The following is a 22293-nucleotide window of genomic DNA, read 5'->3' as shown; positions in this document are numbered from 1 at the left end:
GGTCCTGTGGAACTATGGGTCAGATGGTTCTCCTCTAATTGGTGCACTTGGCAGTCAAGGCTTTTTCCATCTTCTGACTCCACCCTCTGGCTCTGCTCAGTTATGGTAAGAGAGAGAGTACATGAGGAATACAGAAAGTATTTTAGAGATCAGATGTTGAAGAGGCACACACCTATGATTCTTAATGATTTAATAGAAACAATAAGATGAAAGTAAAAGACACATGTAATATAATTACATTTTTAAAATTTCCATATCAGTAGATTTAAAATTACTTTGTCAAATTACGATAAAAGTTTTTAAAATCCTACTTTCAATTTCTATGTTTATATCACTGTGGACCAGTAAGAAACAATGGACAGGCAGTGTTCCACAGACCACACTTAGAGCAGTATTGGCATGTAATCCTTTGGCCCATTTCCCATTGTCCAGAACACAATGACATCATCTCAACCTAACTGCAAGAGAGGCTGGGAAATGTTTTCTTCTGTGCTTAGAAAAATGAAATAGATTGGTGGGCATCTAGTCCATCCCTGCCACAGAGCTCTAATTAATTTAAATCACATTTATTGCATTCCTTGCCTAATGTCCTTTTCTGGGAAACTATTGCTTAAGTAATACAACCTGAATACCTTAGCATGACAGATTTACTCATGATTTGTTGTGCTTTTATTAAAGCCCTTCAGACCCTATACTATAAGTACTTGTTACATATGTAACTTTCCCACTAAACTATCGAAATTAGAGTCTCTCATTTTTATAACACTAATAGTGCAATGTTTGACACATAGAAAACTTTCAGTAAATGTTTGTAAGCTGAATTAATTAACATATTAAGCATGATATTATATGATCTGTTTCAGAAGCGTTCTTCTATTATCAGATTTGAAGGAAGGCTTGACAAGAAAGTTGGCAAGACTGGGAATAAGAATATTACTTAGGAAATAACTTTTAGTAATCTCAGTTAAATATGTTAAGGGTCTTAATTAAAAGAGCATGGAAATGAAAATAGGGAATTAGAAACAACAAAGTTTCTAGGGTTTGAGTAAATTCCTTCACTGGCGACGTAGAATGAAGTATGGATCTCAGATTTCTAGTTTGTAGGACTAGTGGCATTTGATAGCATGAACATAGAGGGACACAGGAGGATGTGTGGGTTTGAGTGGAAAAGTAAGAATAATGAGCTCAATTTGGGTCATGCTGAGCTTGAGATCCCTACAGAATAATGTACTGTAGTTTCTGTGATCTTCATGTTGTAAAGTCTGTGTGGTTCTTTGTAAACCAAAGAGAAGAACTATTATCATAATGACTTGTAATATATTTCCTCCACTTCGATATGAAAAGCCTCCTCAAATTTTAAAATACATTGGCATGAAAGAGAAATTCTAAACTCTAGAGTCGAGCTATGGTTCATGGCCCCTTTGAAGGGTGGAGATAAGCAGAGAAGGGGTTCAGAACAGGCATGTTGTGTTAAGAAGCTTATCAGGCTGCGTTTCAACTTTCTCCTCTAGCTGTCTAGGACTAGGTGGGGGAGTTCTACTCCCCAGTTGCATGGTTTATGATCTTTCTCCATAGATGGCTTCCTTCGTGACTCTCATGCCCATCTCCACCCACCCTCACTTCCCGTATTTCTTGCACTCCCACCCCTATTCTTGTCCTGAATCAAATGTGCCCACTCCCTCCTCTCAATCTGTAGCTCTTTATTAGCCCCTTCTGTACCGCATACATATGGTTTTACTTTTCATTATAGCTATTTATGGGCTTGCCCGTTCCCATTAGTAGATCATCAAGTTTTTGTTATTGTCTTTTTTAAGGGAGAAACCATTGCTTAACTACGTGTAGCCTGCTATATCTATCAGAATATACACTATACAAAGAATGTGGTACTCCTCAAATTCACCTAAATTGTTCAGGAATTTATCACCCAGAAGGCGATTTCAGCTGAGACTATAGGAGTGCCAATTAGACAAAAATGATGGGTGGTTGAAGATAGGTGGGAGATTACATTTTCTTAGTCTTCTGTTTCCACTTGAGGCTACTTTTCATGGAGTAAATAATCTCTCTTTGCCTCTTACACATTTCTTCTGGGCAGGGAGAAGCATGTTCTCCAGTTAGTGAATTTTGAAAAAAAAAAAGTAGTGAGTTTGAATAATTCAACCTCAGTGCTCTTGGTTTTTTGTTTTTTGGTCTCTAACTCTCAGATATGCCTGGGTCCAAAGAAGCTGCTTTCTGGTTTACTTTCCTGCCATGAGATAGGTTTATCAAGTCAGGATCTTCCACTTCAGGGGAGACCTGAAGTTGTACATGGCTTCAGGGATGGGAAAAGTAAAGTGGTCTGATTTGGTGAGGGAATATTTCTCAGCCCATTTCATCATGGTCCAAAGACCAATTCTCTCATCAGCTTCATCAGAAATAAGGCTGTCATTTTCATAGTCATCTCCTATATTTTATTTTCCCCTTGGTTTCAAAGGCAAAAGAGGGTCTGTGGTGGGCAGAATTCTAAAATGACCTCCAAGATTTCCCACTCACTCCCCTTGTATACATGGCACAATTTACCTTAGATTAGGAGATAAGGGGACCTTGTATCAAGGAATCGAGGTGGTATCCAGGGGTTGAGAGAAACCCCTGGTTGGCAACCAGCAAGGAAATAGGGACAGTCTCTCAACTGAGTTATGCCAACAAAAGAATGAGTTTAAAAGGGGATTTTCTCTGAGAATGCCCATATGACAACACAGCCTAACTGATAACTTGATTTCAGCTTGTGATAGTCTAAGCAGAGAACCCAGCCATGCTGTGTCAGATTTCTGACTTACAAAACTCAGAGCTAATGCATGAGTGTTATGTTAACCTGCTAATTTTGCACATGTGTAATCTTGAAAAATTCAAAAGTTCTACAAAAAGAAGATTTGGGGAAAACAGGGGCCATAGCATAATTTTTGAATCTCTTCAAATTCCCCCCTAAAAACAAAGAACTGAGAATGTAAAACCAAAAACCCATCAACAGCATTTACAAGAAAACTAAGTAACAAGATGATTCGCTGTGAACTCCAAATATAAATGGTGGGAACAAAACCAGAGCTACAAGACCTACCTGGTATCAGGCCAAATTGGGGAGAACTTCTAATTCTCATATTATTTTTTAGTCCAGTCTGCTACAACAGTAAGCCCCCTAACACTTTCAACTAGTTCTGTTATTTAAAAACACAAACATCCTGAATTTTATAGCTATTTAGTACCTGAACATTTAGCTTTTCTGGGTTCTCTGGTTTAAGTCAGCCCGCTCTGAGTTTTCCCTCTGACTGGCTTAGGTTGGAGGTGTTTGCCATCTGCTAGTCAGTTATTCCTGTCTATTTGCCCTGCAGTTTCTAAAACTGTGTTGCTGTGGTTTTGTCACTCTTTGTCTTTGTGGGTTTATGCCTTTTTAAAAAATCTGTTTACTGTTACTGTGTTGGCGTCTCAGGACAAAGTTAAGGTAGATGCATTTGTTCAGTCTACTGTGTTTCACCACATGTTTGACTTCAACATTTAGAGAGCAAAGAGACTTTCAGGAGATCTGCCCCCAATCATGGGGAGATGGTGGCCCTCCTTCAGAACTCCATTCTGCACAGAACACATGTGTTAAGGGTGTTTGTTGTGTCTGCCCACTGACAATTGTTTGCTTCTTAACAAAATGACTTGTCTTCTAGAAGTAGTCCACACATTTGTTGGGAAAGATTTTCTTGAAGAAGAGGGTTTGGAAGGACACAAAGTACTTTTGAAAAGAAGAATTGGTGAAGGGATATTGACGGTGACAGGAAAATTCCACTCTTTCCTGCATATATATTTATTGCATATATTTATGATTAAAACTACACGCATATGATTAAAATAATTAAACAGATAAATTAAACGTTGGGTTTTTTTTTTCAGTAAAAGATAGAAGTAATGTAGGAAGGAAGAAAAGAAGGAAGAAAAGAAGGAAGGAAGTAGAGAAAAAAAGGGAAATTCTTTGATAATACAGAGCTACACTTAGGTACTTCAGTAGCCAACTTGTCAGTAGTGATGATGATGATGATATTGATGTTGATGTTGATGACAAGAATGATGATGACCACTATTGCCTTTCGTTTTACTTTGGATTTGAATAGCACTGGGGCTTTGCAGCTCACTGCCTGGACACCCTGCTCTTACTCTCAGTTCTAACTAAGCTTTGCTCATGCTTCTTTGTTAAATACCAATGAAATTCATAGATCTTTGCCACCTTAAGCGTAAGAAAATTCAGTGCAAAATCCTGACTTATGTAACTTTGAATTCAGACCTTGACAACTAGACAGGATTTATCTCATGCATATGTATTAATTTTAAGTGCTTTTCTGTAACAGTCATTTGACATTTAATATACCATAATTGTATTATTAAATTTAAATGCGTATTTGCAATTCTAAAAGCACTACTGAACTTTATGGGTGAAAAATACATTCTCCTTCACCTTGGTTCCTTCTCATCCACCAGTTCTTTGCTAGGCTTTATGATCTCTGCTACGCTTACCTTGATTGGAGTCCCTTCCTTTTTTTCCTCAGCTTTAGATTCTCAACTTCCTATCTTTTCCCACTTTCTAACATTCTCTCCTCTCTTCTCTCTGCAATTCATGTTCCCTCGGTGTTCCTGCATCTTCCTTCTTCCTGTGCGGGAATATCCAGTGCTCCTGTTTTCTGCAGTTGGTCCCTCACTCAGTCCTATCTCTCACACATCTGTAGGGCAGCTTGAAGATGCTTCTGTGGCTTTCATCCCTCATCTGTAATCTTTGAGCACAGGGGAAGGGAGCACTTCCAGACATTAAAGTGACCTGTCATTGAAAAAGCCTGTCTCCTGTAGTAGTGAGCTCTTGAATAGTGCTTTCAGGAAGGGTCTGGAAGGGATGCTGAGTGTGGGAAGCTGGTGGGGGGGCAATGACTTGGACAACCTTTGAGGCTCTTGCTTCTTCAGGATATAGTCTCCTCTTCTTTACTCACCTTGCTGTAACAGCTAATAAAGTGCTTCTGGTTGTCTAGCTCTCCACTGAAAACTCTTGCTTTTGACCTTTTAGAATGGCAGGTGTCAGTGGGGTCTTAGACATCACTTCTTTCAACACCATCATTTTCATTAGAAATAGAACTGAGACCCAGAGAAGGGAAGTCTTGGGTTAACCTCATCGGTGGCAGAGCTGACAAAAAGGTCCTGGTCTGTGAATCACACTCAAGTGGTCCTCACTCATCCCATCGGGTTCAGCCACACGAAACGTCTCGTGGTGAGTTCCCTGAACGTGACCTTCCATTCTGTTGCTTTGTCATTACTACACACTTACATGTGTTCATTGCTCTGCCGGGTACAACTTTTCCAACTTCCCCTCATATAGTTAAGTTTTATTTATCCTTCAATATGAAAGTCAAGCATTACCTTCCCAGAAACTCTTTCTTGACCTTCCTTCACCACTTTTGTCCCTCTGTTTGTCTCTGGTGCCAAAGTCCTGTGTTCTGTTAGCACCTGGGTTTAATTCTATTTGTACTTAGTCACACAGTACCTGTACTGACTTTGCCTGTTTATTAGCCATCACCCATACTAAAATGTGAGCTTCTGTAGGGCAGGCTCTGTGCATTAGTCAACTCTCCATTCTCAGGCTCTGGCACAGAGCCTGCCATAAAGGATTTAACTTTGTGTTGCTGTTGCTGAATTGAAAAATTAAGGCTGCTACTCTCCCTACTGCTTCTCATAAGCCCCTTTTAGCACTACTAAGCTCTGTGAGTAAAAAAATAGATCCTCCTTCATCTTGGTTTCTTACCATATGCCAGTTCTTCTCCAGGCTTTGTTCTGTCTGCTGCTCTTACCCTGACTGATATTCGCTTCTCTTTCCTCGATTTTAACTTCTCAATTTCCTTTACTTTGCCATTTCTTAGCGTTTGCTACACTTCTCTCTCTGCAATCCACATTCCCTCAGTCTTAGCTGCTGCTTTCCTTTTTTAGGAAAGAAATTACATTTCCATTCTATGTGGAAATGTCTACTGCTTCTCTTCACGGCAAAACATTTTCCCTTAATCAGCCCTTCAACCAGTCATATCTCTCCCTTACCATGTAGGGTGGTTTCCTGCTCAAGAGGGAGGTTATCCTATACTTTGCAGACCCTTAGGCTGGGGAAGAGTGGACTTCAAGCAGCACACAGGCTCTGATTTTATTAATGCCTACTTCCCTCTACAAAAGCTATTCTGGGAAGATCCTCCGAGGGTCTAACAGTTTAAACCAGTCATTCTTTCTTTCCTGCTCTGCAAAAATTCTTGACCTGTTGACCTAATGATGATGTGTGGTAGACAGGTACTACAGCTTACCTCCTTCTTTCTAGACATTTCTAGGCATTTCCAGTGTTTATGTTCATGGCACAATAGGTTTCCAGTCAGCCCACTACACAGACACATCTTACCAGGTTTAGGAGGATTCAGTGACCTCCTTACTCTTGCTTCTTTGAGTTTTCATTATAGTTGGAGGTTATTCTATTAACACAGTCCTAGGAGTAAAGACAACAGAAAACAGAGCTTCAACTGACCCACTGCAAACATGTAGCCTGAGCAAGAAATAACCTGTTCATAAGCTGCTGGGTTGGTGGTTATAACCAAGTGTCTCAACACATGAATTTTGGGGGACCCAAACATTCATTCTATAGCACCAAGCCTAGCTTGACAGCTACTGGCGGGGAGAATGGAAGAATGAACTTTTCACTGATGTGACAGGTGGAAGCATTTGTGCAATGAACTTCCACTCGATGTGTGTGATGTTCTAAAGTCATGGAAAGGGCTTAATAACTCGCCACAGACAGTGAATCACAGTATTTGATCAGTTCGCTGCTGCAGCCATTCTGTCTGACAGCTTGGGCGTTGTCAGGGAAAGGCCTGGAGACATGGCTGGACTCCTGTCTGAGGTAGACTACATGAGTCTCAAGAATAGGAGACTACAGTGAGCCGATAGCTGACTTGAGAGAAGGAATTAAGAGCTTCAGTGTAAAACCAGACCATTAATGACCGAGGCTAGAGCGTTGGGAAATAGTCCAGAAAATCTAATGAGCGTTGCCTAATTTCCCAAGTCTAGTTTTCATAGAACACACCTTACAGACGAGAAGTACATTCTTCTAGGATTAATAAAAGAAGCTTGTTATTATATACTGTTTCCCCAGTGGACCATCTAGATGAAAAAAAAATCTGCAAAATGTGTTAGAGCTTCAATGAATTTGAGAAAATTTTATGGATGACAGACCCATAAACAGTGATTAGATAAAAACTGGCCAACTTAACCTGAAACGGAGTTCAGAGATCAAGAACAATTAATCCAAGCTCACCCTGGGCGCCCCATCTGAGATGGCATGCTCTCCACGTGTGGACTTTGAGCTGAAGCTAAGGTGGCATTTTACACTCCTCTTAAAATAGCGAAAAGAGTTTGTCATTCCACTGGTATGGGGTTTTCTTTTCGCCTTTACACTTGCCACATGAAAGCTGCTTTTATATGCATGTCACCAGACTGTCTTTTTATAAATCACTGCTGCCTTGCCAAATAGATATGTGCATTGGTAAGACTGTCCTTTTTTGCATTAGTCTCATAAATCAACATCACAGAACAATTCCCAGCATAGGTGGTCTTTTAAATTTAAAATTAGGAAACATAAAAAAGGAGGCTGTGATAAGGAAGTTTAAAAATGTCTTAAGAAATTCTGTGTGTTTGTTTGAGAGAGAGAGAGAAAGAGAGAGAGATTGAGCCAGAGAGAAAATGTCCTTTATTCAGATGCTCTGAGTTATGAGGCAGACGGCACAGCAATGTTCGGAGGAGGAATACAAAGATGATAGAGTTTTCCTTTGTAGCTTGGTACAGGTTTTCATGTTGTGACCCCTGAGAGGGAGGCTCTCTTTGATGTTGCCTCAAGTATCACTGGACTCACTGGTTCACCCTAAAATGCATGTTCTTGAGAAAAAGAACACGACTCGTGTTGGCCAAAGAAGGTGACAAATGGATGACTTCCAATGGAAAAAATACTAAAAATTGGGATAACTTTAGTCTATTGAGGGCTTACTCTATGCTGGGAGCTTTCTAAACACTATCCCTGTAAGAACATACTCAATCCCCACAGGAAACCTCTAAGGTAGGCACCATAGTTGGGTCTTTGTATAGAAAAGGAAACTGAGGGACTTCCCTGGTGGTCCAGTGGTAAAGAATCTGCCTTCCAGTGCAGGGGATGCAGGTTCCATCCCTGGTCGGGGAACTAAGGTCCCACACGCCTTGGGGCAACTAAGCCCATGCACCACAACGAAAGATCCTGCATGCCTCAACGAAGATCCCTCGTGCTGCAACTAAGACCTGATGCAGCCAAAAATAAATAAATAAACAAAAATAAAACCCAAAAGGAAACCGAGGCATAGAGATATCATTAAATAACTTGGGCAGAGTCACACGGCTAATATGTGACAGGGCAGGGTTTGAACATGGACAGCATGGCTCCGGGGTCCGTGCTTCTCTAGAAACAAACCTATAATTTTACCACAGATCCTCTCCAATTGAGAAATGAAATCCATGAACAGGGCCCTGCCTTTCTTTGATGACCAGTGTGGATATTAAACTGTGGGCTCAGAATTGACAAAGCTCTTGACCTTGCTTTAAAGTGCTTTCCAAAATAGCTTCTATCTGGTGTGAAATCTTGAAGGGGACAGAGTGGACCGTCATTCTTAAAGGTACATGGGGTAGCCCAAGTTCAGTCTAATCATTGCTGGGGTGATCTGTGGCTCTGTCCAGAGTGTAACTTTATTATTTATTTGGTGCATGATATATGGGAACATCACTTCCCTTCTCCTTAATTTAGTTGACTCATCTGTTAAACAAGGAAGATAATAATACTGGTGTCATAGGGTATGTTGGTGAAAGTATGTATTCTTGGCCTTCGGTAAACAACAAAACATGACAGTCATCGTTAGATTTTAGCCTGGATGCCTCTTGCCACACCTTCGCTCGTGGGTTCTGTGTTCCAGGATTAGGTTTGCAGAGCTTTCCTGAAAGCCTGCAGGAATGGGGAGGAGCATCACCAAATCCCCTACTTAAGCCAAGAAGACTTACCTCAAAGGACCCTCTAAAGAAAGAAGAAACCTCTTCTACTCTTTGATTCTTTAAAAAATGAACATTTTGAGTCAAACTAGCAATGTACAGATCAGTGGAAACAAAACAAAACATTTTTTAGCAGTCAGGGCAGTGAGGTGCAAACCAGATTTCACACCTTAATAAGGCAAAGCAAACCCAGGATATAGGTTATATTTGGAAGAATCCCAAGAAAGCTAAAATCAGCTCTGTCCCACAGAACACACCTGCCCAACTTAAGAAAGAGCAAAGCCGTCCCCACTGGTTGCCATCATCTCTCCAACTCTTTCTGCTGTTCAAAAGAATCCTCTACTAGGGACAGAAGGGGAAGATTTATTTCAGTCATATTCCCGAGAACTGATCCCTTACCCTTATACACCTGAATCAGAATTTTCTGGGAGATGGGAAGAACAGGCGTGTTTTTAAAAATCTCTTGTACTAATCCTGAGATATAGTTTGCTCCAGCTGGACACCGCTGTGTTTTAAGAGCCTTTACGTAGATGCACAAACATATAAGGAATAAGTTTGAAGTGATGTTAGTTCTCAAAGCCATACACACACAAACACAATAATTCCCATGACTTTGTTTACTTCCCATGTTTATCTATCCAACGGTATCTAAATATATTGAAACATATTTTAGAACTCACTTCCAGAAAAAATATTCATCCCCCTTAATTAACTGTTATGCTTTTGTTCCTATTAATAACTAGCATCCTCTAATATTTTTGCTTTGGCCACCAGGAAGCTACGTGCAATGCTTTGTAATTATCATAGTTCAGATTTTTGGTAAATTTGTGTCCTCCCCCATTTTTGTTATTCTGATGCCTAATGTCAAACACGGTCTTTTTTGTAAGACATCCCAAGTCCTTATTAGAAGTTGGCTCTATGTAAATAATTTACTAAAAAGAAAAACGGATATTTATTCTCCAAGAATGCTTAAACTAGATTGTACGGGAGTTTCACATTAAGATCTCTCCTCTCCTCTTTTCCCCGGGGTCTCACAGGTAAGTGTGCCTGGAGGTGCCTTCTTTCTCATCTTGTGATAATAATACACAACAAATGTTAATCCAGAAGGGCCCTGTCTCGTGTTAACAAGGATTTTTCAAGGCGGTCCATTTGAAAGGGCCTGGGGATTATGCGCTACGTCATAGCTTTTCACATAACTTTTCACATAGCTTTTCACATAAAGGTCTGAAGATGATCATTTCTGAGAAAAGATGAAAGGGACCCAACCCGTGGGGCCCGAGAAATAATGACAAGTCTGGAGAACGGGCCGGATAAAAGGAGGGTAAAGGACATTGTCAGCGTGCCATGCGGAGGCTTTGGTTCAATGGGAACATGCTGAAAAAAAATGATGAAAAAAACACACAAAGAGCACATCATGCCTCTGCTCTGCTCTCCCACGTGCCTTGATAAATAGTGGTCGGCAAGGAGATGAAGGCCCTTTTCCCCAGACAGCACCGTCCAGGATGAGGTTCTCCCTCACTTCCGTGCTGCCTTTCCTTTCTCAATCCTCAGCGCCTCTTCATTTCTTTTTCTACATTCCCCACGGCATTATTAGGCTTTCTTTTCTGTACACTTTGGAGATTTCTATTTCATCTCAGTCCAATGACATCCAAGTTTTTAGCTAAAAGTTGCTGTGGTTTCCTGAAGGAGAGTTTGGTGTATGGTTTGCATGTTTCAAAAGCAGCTCCCTGTGTTTCAGCTTCTCCTGTCCCTCTCCCCACCCCGGCCGCTCAGACCGGTGCCTGAGCCCCTGCTCCGGCTCCAAGCTCAGGTCACCCGCCTGCTCAGGGCAGGCATGAGGCAAGCATTCATGATTCACCTGGAAAACACAAGTCCCCCACGCCTCTCTGCGGGGAAGCCTAGCAGCTCTTTCCTCAGTTTCAGGGATGTTTCAGGCAACCCTCCATCACTAGAAAACACCAGATGGGATGGATAGAGGCAATTTTGCAGAAAGTGCTGCGAGATTGGCTTCCTCAATGGTCTTTCCAGCTGGAAGCAGAGCGGCCAGAAAGCAGTGCGTTCTCAGCCCAGTTTCATCGCCTCAAGAACTACAGATGGCTTCCCTGAGCACCTGAAGTCTGTGCTGCTTTCCTGGACAGAATACGCTGCAAGCTGCAGAAACCCTTTTGTCTTTTCATAGTGCAACTCAGACCCCAGTTTCTTTCTGCCTTGAGAGTGAGAGTAGAGGACGCAGAGTAGAATGAGCCAGAAGGTGGGGAAATTAATGCTTAACATTTGAAACTCCCTGGGACTGACCAGCTGCTCAAAAAGGTACATCAGGGAACAATTATAACACAGCTTCCTGTGGGCATGTGTAAACAAAACTTTGAAAATGGTCCAGCGCTCTTCCTCCAGAAAGATGTGGATTTACCAGTTGAGCTTGAATTGATTGCATGACTCTTGTGTATTACTAAGTATAGCATTTCTTCTTGTGCTTTTCCTTTTTTTTTTCCTTTTCTTTTTCCTTTTCTTACTTTTTGACCCTTACTTAACCGTTTAGTTCTATGAACATCAGCCTGTGGTCAAACTGTCCGGGATCAAGGCATTGGCACAAACAGCCACTGTCCCTGAATTGTTTCCGCTGCTGTTTAGTGAGTCTTGTGTTTTAAGTTTAGCCGAGTGCTGGGGGCTGGGGATGTGGCTAAGTGGCAGATCTGGCATCATAAAGGCTTTAGAAGGATGAGTAACCCGGGGACAGCTGTCAGAAAGGCGGGCAGAAGTGAGCTCCGGTTTCACAGAGCTACGCATAGGAGCCACCAGTGGTTACTCTGTGCTGGGCCCAGGAAATTCCACCGTCAGTCAAGACCTCTCAGTTGCTGCCTGGTGTCGTGGAAATTATGTTGAAAAACTATATATTTTTCTGATTGACAAATGACTTGCATTTTTTTCCTTATTTCTCTATCCAAAACCAAGTTCCAAGCCTCTTGATCTCCCTTTCTACATTCCACACTGTTTCCTAAGACTGCTAAGTGCATATAGGCACCAGACAGGGTCTTTCTGGCCAGAGAGGAACTATTTCAGTCTGGGCTTAGCCTTGTATTATACCTTTCATTATTTCTCAACCATTATTTCTCAACCACTAGGGCTGAGGAGCAAAAAGGAGAGAGACTGATAATCTTAAACTCAAGATCCCCTAAAAGCTGGCAGGCTGGCGCTTACACTGAAGCAAGCCCGCTGGGATACGGGATTCTTCTTCAAGATGGCCTTCTTTCTTCAAGATAAAGGAGGCTAACAGCTCATACTTGCCATCACTCACACAATGCAGGGAATTCCATTCAGGATGCCACACATGAGTCCAGCTGCTGGCCAGGCTAAAGAAAAGTGCAGGGCCAACCAGATAACAGGCAGGAGTGAAGGATTCTGACATAGTAACCACCTTTGTACAATAAAGTATCTTTATATTAAAGGACTTGGAAGTTGTCAAAGTCCTTTTGTAATTGTTGATTCACTTCAGTCCTATACAAAACCTTTAGTTTGACAAGGGAAACCTAGCCCAGAATCTATTGGTTTTCTGTCTAAATCCTGGAAGGTGAGTCAAAGCACAGTATTTGTCCAGCAACTTGAAACTTGGCTGAACGGTTCTTATACTGTGTGGGTTCATTCAAGAGGCTTGGGAATGTACAAAACAGAGCACCATGTAGTTTCTGAATCTAAAAGATCACGTGGACATTTGTACAAATAACAGAACAAATGGGTTAAGGAATGAAATTGTGCAATTCGATTTTTGCTATGTACTCGAAGGTAGATCCAGTACCTAAAATGTTGTTTAATTTAATGCTTACCATAACAGTTCTGTCCTCACTGATATGAGGAAACCGATGCACACAGACAAGTAATTTACTAACCCACAGAGTTAGTGAATGGTGATCCCAGAATTTAAATCCAGGTCTGACTGTCAATTTTTATAACATCCAGTTTCCTCCAGATAATGTCTAAGGCACTACATAGTGCCTTATCACTTGTAAAACATGTTCACACACTCCACTGCACTGGATCCTTATCACCCCTATCTGAGTTGTGTAACATAATATTGATAGATGAGGGAATTGAGACTCAAATAGTTAACTGATTTGCCCAGATCACAAGGCTAGCAACTGGGAGAGTCAAGACTCCATCCATTTCTCCTTTTCAACATTCTTTTTACTATTTTGCACTGCCTGCCTGGTAAACAGTATTAACAACCATTGTTTATGGAGCTATTACTTCCTCCCAGACACTAAACCAAACATTTTACGTGGCTTCTCCCACTTAACCCTCACAACAAAGCTAGGTGAGCTAAGTACCATTATTACTCTAATTTTGTAGACAAATAAGTTAAAGAATCTGCTCCAAGGTTACACAGCTAGTAAGTGGTAAGACTGGGCTTTTGTCCCAGTTACTCTGACTCTGACTTCAGAATCCAAACCTTCACACCCCCTCCTGCATGCTGTTTAATGTGCCCAAGGTGCACAGTTCCATGAGAGGGTAGAAGAAGGAAATATTGATTCCAGCTAAAGAGATCTCCACAAGCTTTGTGAAAGAAGTGACATTTGAGCTATGCCTTAAGAGATTAAGTATCTAAGGAACAGATAGGCTTAGTGACTTGTTTAAAATTTCATAAGTTCTTCAAATACAGCTTTTCTTATACTCAGATTCAGACATTTTTTCAAGAACGTATAATACAGACCCATCTAGCTGTTCCTTTCTTTCTCTGTATACGTTATTTCCCTTTCCTTGAACCACAAAGAAATATGCAGAATTTGGAAGGACAAACACCTCAGACTCTCCAAAGATTATGTATAAAAATATGATAGTGTCATTCCATGGAGTCAAGTACAATTGCTATAAATTGAAAGCATATATTCATGCCCAAACTAACTCAAATCCCCTTGCTAATAAATACAGCATCAATTTGCTCTATGGGTATGTGGAATCTAAAACATACCAGTATATTAATCCAAACGTGAGAAATGCCCTAGCAAAGCTTCCATTCATGAAATGACATAAAGCCGAAGTAAAGCTTGACTCTATAGTCAAATTTTTAAAAAGCTATATTTCCGTACAGTTTTCAAACACGTGTAAAACTCTTTTCCATGTGAAATAAATACAAGTCCTGAGTAGTTTTAATTAGCGATCTTGGAGACACTCTGCACCTGTTCCAATTCATCTGCAAAGATGAGAACCCTTCACCCTTTTCACTTGCTGACAGGTTAATAGACATTCCCAACTCATGCCAGCACATGGAGTTTTGCAGCTTTCTTGTGACAGGTGAATAATAAAGCTGCACAAGAATGTGGCAACTCTACATAGAAAATCCTCTGCGAGTGTAAATTCCTGAGCAGAGGCGATATGTCCCCCATTGTTCTGCAGGCCCGTGCACGTGTAGCTGATGTATCACTTTGTTTTTATTAGCAGAGTTATTGAGGTGTAATTTACATAGCTTATAATCCTCCCATTGAAAATGTACAATTCAATAAGGTTTAATATATTTACAGAGCGGTGCAACCATCACTAGAATCTAATTTTAGAACATTTCCATCACCCCAAAGAGAAACCTCACGTCCATTTACAATTATTCCCTATTTACCCCCCAACTTCAGTCCTAGACAACTACTAGGATGCTTGATTTTTACTACACTTTAGTATAGAAGATACTGACTGTTCCACATGCTTGCTGCTTTGTGTATTGGGCCAACGAATAACTGAATGGTGCTTATATTCATTGGAGAACACGATATCATATGGGTATTACGTGGCTCTATGTGTGTACATGTATGAGCATCTGTAGTCTTATGTCCGTGCACCTAAGCTAAACGAAAATGCAAGAAATCATTCCTGAAGAGAAGCAGAGATTGGAAGTCAGCTTACACGTTGATAGCAAAGTTGTCAGCAGAGATATTTAGTATAATAAGATGCATTTTACTAAGAAAAGAACAAAACTGGGACTTCCCTGGCGGCGCAGTGGTTAAGAATCCGCCTGACAATGCAGGGGACACGGGTTTGATCCCTGGTCCGGGAAGATCCCACATGCCGCAGAGCAGCTAAGCCTGTGCATTGCAACTACTGAGCCTGCGCTCTAGAGCCCACGAGCCACAACTACTGAAGCCCATGCGCCTAGAGCCTGCACACCACAACGAAGAGTAGGCCCCTCTCGCTGCAACTAGAGAAAGCCCGCGTGCAGCAACTAAGACCCAACGCAGCCCAAAATAAATAAATAAATAAATATATTAAAAAAAAAAGTAGTGGTCAAGTGTTCTTTTCTTTTTTTAAAGAAAAGAACAAAGCTACAATTACAGCGGACTCCCCTTATTCGGACATTCTGTGTCCGCAGCTCCTCTAAAATTCATTTGTGACCCCAACATCAGTGCTCATGGTTTGCAGTGATTTTCAGAAATGTGTAGAACAGCAAAAAATCTGAGACCCTTGGCTCCCTTCCCCCATGGTCCTAGCTGAGATCCACCAAGGGGACACTTTGCCTTCTTGTTTCAGCTCTCAGAGAGAGATGACCACGGATGGAGAAGACCAGGGCAGTGCAGTGTGGTGTAAGAAGCTTCAACTCTGGGGACAGTGGTATGGGGTTTGAATCCAATTCTGGCACCTGCTACTGGAGCAGCTTCAGGCAAGTCAGTTAAAACTTCTGAACCTGATTTCCTGATTTACTTTTTTGTAAAGTAAAGAGATGAGAATCTACTTGAATGAGTTTAAGATACAGGATTATAATCTATGGGATGTCTCTCTTTCTCTCTCTCTCCCTCTCTCTCTCCACTATCTGTTTCCTCTAGGGGCACTAGCTCACTATTCACTAATTCCATCTTCCTAGGGAACTTTATAGCTATTGTGAATAATGAGAACCAACTGTACATTATAGAGACTGTTGATTGTGATGGTGAGGAAGGGGAAGCTTTTCTCATAAACTTTCCATAGATGATTTATCCTGTGAAATAACTACAACTCTCTTCAAATTTCCTTCTTTCTTAATACTCCACTTTTGTATGTAGAGGTCACTCCTAAATTTCAAAAGTCAGACAGAAAAGAAATCTTTGGAACTCCACAAATTAGGAATTTATTTTGTTGCAAGTAACACAAATCTGCGTGACAAGACTTGAACACAGGGGTTTGTTATTCTCACATAACAGGAGATTTGAGGGTTGAGATGCTGGTGTTTGCTTAGCTGCTCAGGGTAGAAACCAAGGCTGCTACCATCCTCCCACTCTATCATCCTCAGTGATGGCTCTCGTCCTCATATTTTTTGCCTCATAGACACAAGGTAGCTGCACAAGCACTGGACCTCATGGGAAGAGGGGGAGGGAATAAGGGCACAGAACTTTATTCAGAGCCTGTTCCCTATCAAGATCAGAAAAGAAGCATTTTACCAGAAATGGCTCCCAGTGACTTTTCCAGAGGTCTCATTGGCCGGAAATGTGCTGTGTGTCCATTTAAGACCAACTTAGACATTTTAATTTATAACCTGGACTGGTCATATTGCTATCCCAAACAAAATCAAGTTTTCATAAACCATGAAAAAGAGGACATGGGCATTGGATATCCTGGAGACTAAACGGAATTGAACACAATTTCTGGGTATAAGGAGACTGGGGCCCCATTTGAATTTCTGATGTGATATCTATCCTGGTAGGTAGCTCAGGTGCAGAGATATTCCCTGGCTTTAACCCTGTGCCATAGAATGTAAAACTGGCCTCCCAGGATTGAGATTCAACCGATCCTTCATACCACTACAGCTCAGGAGCTTCCTCTGTGACTGTTCTGTGAAATATTTTATTCTCTGGAAAGAATGTAAGTCTATTGCATGGATACAAACTTGAAGAATTATTTCTGCAAGTTGAGTATCTTGTTAAAAATAAGAAAAGAGACATTTTCAAATAAAACTGTCAGTCAGAGGATGAGAGGCTGAAAATCTTCATTCAGTTTCCCATGTGTATTTATAACTCTTGAGGCAAGGTAGGATATAAGGGCTGCCCCATGACAATGTAAAAGTCTTAAAAACCAGAATTTCCCAACCAGATTTTTGAGAAGTATTCCCACATTATTCTAGGCCCTTTTAAAAAAAAAAAAAACAAAAAAACATATATTTTATTAAAATATAACAGGTTTAATTCAATAAAAATTAATTTTATCAATTCAATACATAAATGTAATACATGCATTTATTTCATGGACCACTAATATTTCCATTAGTGCTCAAAAAGATTAATCTTAAAAAACTTTTAAATGTTAGATTTCTAGTAAAAATTTTAACATGCATGCTATCAATGATTAATAGTGTCTTCCAAGATCCCATAAAAATATCAACAAAATTATATAATTTAGGATAAACTTATAAGCCCCTGAAGTTTGAGAACAAAAGTGAACTCAGGCCAGAACATGTCAGTAAGAATCACTAATGATGAAACTAATACATTTGACCTGGGAAACAGGTCATGTTTTATGTGTGGTCTGCCCCCTGAACTAAAACATTTTCCATCCAGGAAAGTGGTAAGAAAAGCATTTGATTCATTATGTTGTCTATCCCTTGCTCAAGGTCAGAGAAGACTATTTAAGTAGAAAACTAAGCAGCTACTCCTCACCCCCACATCGTGGTGACTATTTCCTGGGCCTTAAGAAATCATTGTGTAGAGTAAAGTGGTGACCAGTATCTGGGGTCAGCAAAACCTGAGTTAAACCCTAGTTCCATGACTTACTAGTTTAGGCACTTTACTAAGTCTAAGTATTAATTTTCTCATCTGTAAAATGGGAATAATAACAGTACCTACTTCCAAGAGTTGTGATGCTTATTCGAGGTGGTGTACATAGCACAATTAGCCTAAGAGTCCACATACATTAAGTACTCAATAGCTGTTCTTACTTAGCATCTATCAAGCTATTGTTGTGCTTCCTGCCACCATCACGTACACACACAAGGGAGGAGGAAAGATGAGACAGAGGAAAAGAGAGAAGAAGGGTAGAGGGAGAGGGAGGGGTTAGGGATTATATAATTTGCCGTAGACTGAGGGTACTGCAGGAGGATCGTGGTCTGAAAAGTGGAACATGTGCTGCTTGACATGCATTGTCCTGTTTCTCCTTAATAACAGCACAAAGGAGGAGTCGTTCCTGGGAAAAATCTTGAAGTACTTGGTGCTACAGTTGCTCTCTTGAATATAGTACATAACTTAAGAATTAAGTTTTGAACATGTCAATTAAGATTGAACATGTCTCCTTGCCACACTGTGGAACGACACAGACACTGGAGCCTAAGAAAAGTCCACCACAGAAATACTGGCTATGCAGAAAACATGAACAGGTAGCTACAGAGTTACTGGATCAATAAAACAAAAAGAGGAGTAATAGAGAAAGCAAAGATTTAGGTGATGACTGATACAAACAGAAGGCAAGATACAAAAATACTTTAAACTCTAAAGACGTAGTTCTTTAGAAGGGGTGGTTTTGCACCCCTTCAGCCCCTAGGAAGTATTTGGCAATGTCTGGGGACAGTTCCGATAGTCACGACTTGAGGGATACTACTGGCATTTAGTGGGCAGAGGTTAGGATGCTGCTAAATATTATACAATATATTATATATGCTGCTATACACTACACAGGGCACTCCGTCAAACCAAGAATCATCTGGCTCAAATGCACACAGTGCTGGGATTGAGAAACTCTGCTCTAAAGGAAGGTTGATAGTAGAAATCAGGGGTATTAATCATGAGAAGTGACCCTACAGGAAATGGAATCATCCATAAGATGCAATTGAAAGGCTTTTTGCTAATTCAAAAGAAAAATAGAATATGGCTAGAAAAGAATATATTACATATAGAATAGAAGAGGTGAGGCCCAACCTATAAAAATAGGTACAGAGAAAAAAATGAAGACAGAAATATAGAGGTGAACAGTAGATTAAAATGTACCTAAATGGAAGGGTCAGTTTGGTCTAGGTAAAAAGGACATCCTCCTATTTGTAATAAAACCTGTTAAAAAAAATCGAGGTGTAGAATGTAAAATAGTTAGCTGGTGGGAAGCAGCAGCATAGCAGGGGGGAGATCAGCTCGGTGCTTTGTGATGACCTAGAGGGGTGGGATAGGGAGGGTGGGAGGGAGCTCAAGAGGGAGGGGATATGGGGACACATGTATGCATATGGCTGATTCACTCTGGTGTACAACAAAAACTAACACAGTATTGTGAAGCAATTTAACTCCAATAAAGATCTATTAAATAAAAATGTAGGTGTGAACAAGGATAGCTTCACTAAATAAAATCCAAGCTGGTCTCCAGATTTCTACTGTCCAAAGTAAAATGCCAAAACAGACAAACAAACCAACATTCCACAGACAAACAAAAATCCCTGGAGCAATATCCATAGAAATTTAAGGACAAAGGCTTCAATTAAATAAATGTGTACTGAATAAATAGCCATCTTACATATGCAAAGAAAGGTACTAGAATTCCATGTTTTCAACTAAAAAATATTAATATCCCAACCAATAACAACAAAATTGAAAAGTAATAACTTAGGATAGTGATGATATCAAAAGCCTGGTTGAGTATTAGAAACAGATAAAACAACTATAATTATTTAAATTTTGGTAACAAAGTGAAATTCAAATATTAAACTTATTCTTAAAAGTTAAATGGTATACACATCATTTATGAACAGTAATCTACATCTAACACCTCAAAATGAAATAATAAAAGCTAAGGTGACTTACCTGAAATGGTAAATACAAAAGGCAATATTCTATTCATGACCTTTGTAATTTTAGAAATTAATATTAGAAATGACTTCTTACAAATAAAATTATCTTTATAGTTCTATTTTTAAATGTTTCATAATCACTAGAAATTTTTAAAATTAGTAATTTAGTATATGTGGCAAGAGAAATAAGGACACAGCACAAGTATAATGTTTCTTAAATTCAGAAACAATATGACAGAAATAAGACCAAATTTATGAATGCATTTTTAACCTTCAGATTACACTGGATAATCCCATAATGAAGATAAATCTATACGTATGAAATAATTTTTTTCTTAAATATATAAAATAAAGCCTATTATGAATGCAAAGCTAAACTGATAGAAACATTCAGCTTTTTCATGGATAAGTAGTTTTGAAAGAAATTTATTTATAAAAACTAGAAAAATATTTTCAACTTTGCATCCTTAAACACAGAACATAGTCATTAATAATATACAATTAAAATTACTTGTACAGAAATATGTACCCTACAAACACAGAGTATATACTTTATACTTTTAAGAACTGATGAAATATTTACTTTAAAAATTACATCTTGGACCACAAATTGAAATATTACAAATATGTGAAAATATACATACAAGATGCTCCAACATCAAAGCCACTGAAGCACATTACTTGAAAGTAAAAATATGTTTCTTGAACAAAACAAATTAGGAAAAAAATCAGAATCTTGTAAATAAATAAATGAGGGGGAAAACCCTTCAGTTTTTATGCAGCAACCATAAAATTCTTTTAATCGAAATTTGTAGAATGTATACAAAATTATGCTCAGAGGCAAATGTACAGCCCTAAATGCTCTCATTATTCATTAACAAATATTAAGCTAAGCTTTCAACTTCTATAAAATAACACAACAAGCCCAAGAGCAGCAGAAGAATAAAAAATATAAAAAATAGTTGATTGGATACATTTGAAAAATAAATTGAAGAAGTTACTCTGTGGAGTATTAAGAACATAATGAATTAAATAGACAAATAGATTGCTGTTTTAATTTAGAAAAGGAAAGGACAAAACCACAAATATATATTATTAGAATGAAAGGGCTATTTCAACAGAGTGGTCATTAGAAAGTGTAAGAAAATTTTATGTAAAAATTTATTTCAACAAATTTGAAAACCTTAATGAAAAAGATATTCACAGGTTATTTTTAACTGATGAAAAGTGATTCAAGAAATCTTAGAAAACAAAAAATGTCTAACACCTATTGGAAAGAATGAAAAAATAATCAAGGCTTACTAGGGTCTGATAGATTTATTAAAGATTTATTTTAGATCATTAATTTTAAAATTTCAATATCATGTCAAATATTTCATCACTTAGAAAAATATAAAAAGTTTATCAAATTATTTTATGGTGCAAATATTGCCCTGAGAAGCAAACCGTAATTAGTATAACTCATAATTGTAGACCAATAAAATTTATGAATGCAGTGCAAAGATCCTAAATAAATTAATGAAAAATAGTATATTAGTAGAAGAATTATGAAAGTAGGATTTGTTTCCTTATTGATATTAGGAAATTACTTATTAAAAAATAATCATGGATAAACGTATTTCTTCAACATGACTTCTAAACTAACATAATGTGAATTCTCAGTCATTAAAGCTAATGTTATGGTTACTGGAAAAAGCATTTTTAATTAAATGTAGATTATGACAAAATTGCCTACTGTCCCCACTGCTATTTCACGTTGCTTTAAAACACTGACCAAGATAAGGAGACATGAAACAAATAAAATCTGCTGTTATTGGTAATGAGGACAAAGTATCAATATTTATGCGTTGCTTCTGTGGAAACATAAGATAATTAACTGAAATATGATTCAAGATAATATAAAGTGAATCAAAACCTTCCCGATGCACTGGCAGTAACAAATTGAAAGATGGAATGGGAAAATAAGACATTTATGATAGCAACAAAACATAGACCAAATGGAACACCTTGATAAGAAATGTGAAAAACTAGAAAAATTAAACAAAAAACTCAAAACTACTATGCATATAAAGCATGATGATATATATCATTTTTCTAGATGGAAATATCAAACATTGTAATAGTGTTGTATCTCCCTAAATCAATATATAGTTTTAAGATAATCAAAATCAAGATTTAAATTAGATTGCTTTGTTCTTTCCGGCAAGGAAACGGGAGGCTTGTAAAGGTCATTTGCAGGTTTGATTGGAAGAAAGCACAGATGATGTTGAAACAGAAAGTCACAGTGAGTGGTAAGAAATTATCCAGTTTTTAAAGGATATGTAACTATAAAATTACAACCACCAAGAGATAGTTGAATTGATGTAAGGATCAAAACACATGTTAATTGAATGGACTAGTTGGCCTTAAACTACACTACAGAATTTATTAGAATCTAATTATGATAAAGAAAGCAACATACACCAATGGGAAATCAATTAATTATTCAAGATATGGTG

General features: G+C 38.9%; 1 long non-coding RNA gene across 1 annotated transcript in view; it reads left to right on the top strand.

Annotated features, from left to right (window-relative positions):
• LOC132531403 (uncharacterized) overlaps positions 1-22293 on the top strand; it is a 145539-nt gene that overhangs the window by 69875 nt on the left and 53371 nt on the right. Inside the window, exon 2 of the long non-coding RNA XR_009544088.1 lies at positions 15595-15728. This is a non-coding gene — a long non-coding RNA (uncharacterized LOC132531403). The remainder of the gene's footprint in view (positions 1-15594; positions 15729-22293) is intronic.

This window comes from Lagenorhynchus albirostris, chromosome 13 (assembly GCF_949774975.1).
Source record: "Lagenorhynchus albirostris chromosome 13, mLagAlb1.1, whole genome shotgun sequence".
In the NCBI taxonomy this organism is placed as follows: domain Eukaryota; kingdom Metazoa; phylum Chordata; class Mammalia; order Artiodactyla; family Delphinidae; genus Lagenorhynchus; species Lagenorhynchus albirostris.
The sequence above is the reverse complement of the archived record's forward strand: the minus strand, read 5'-3'. Positions and strand labels throughout refer to the sequence as shown.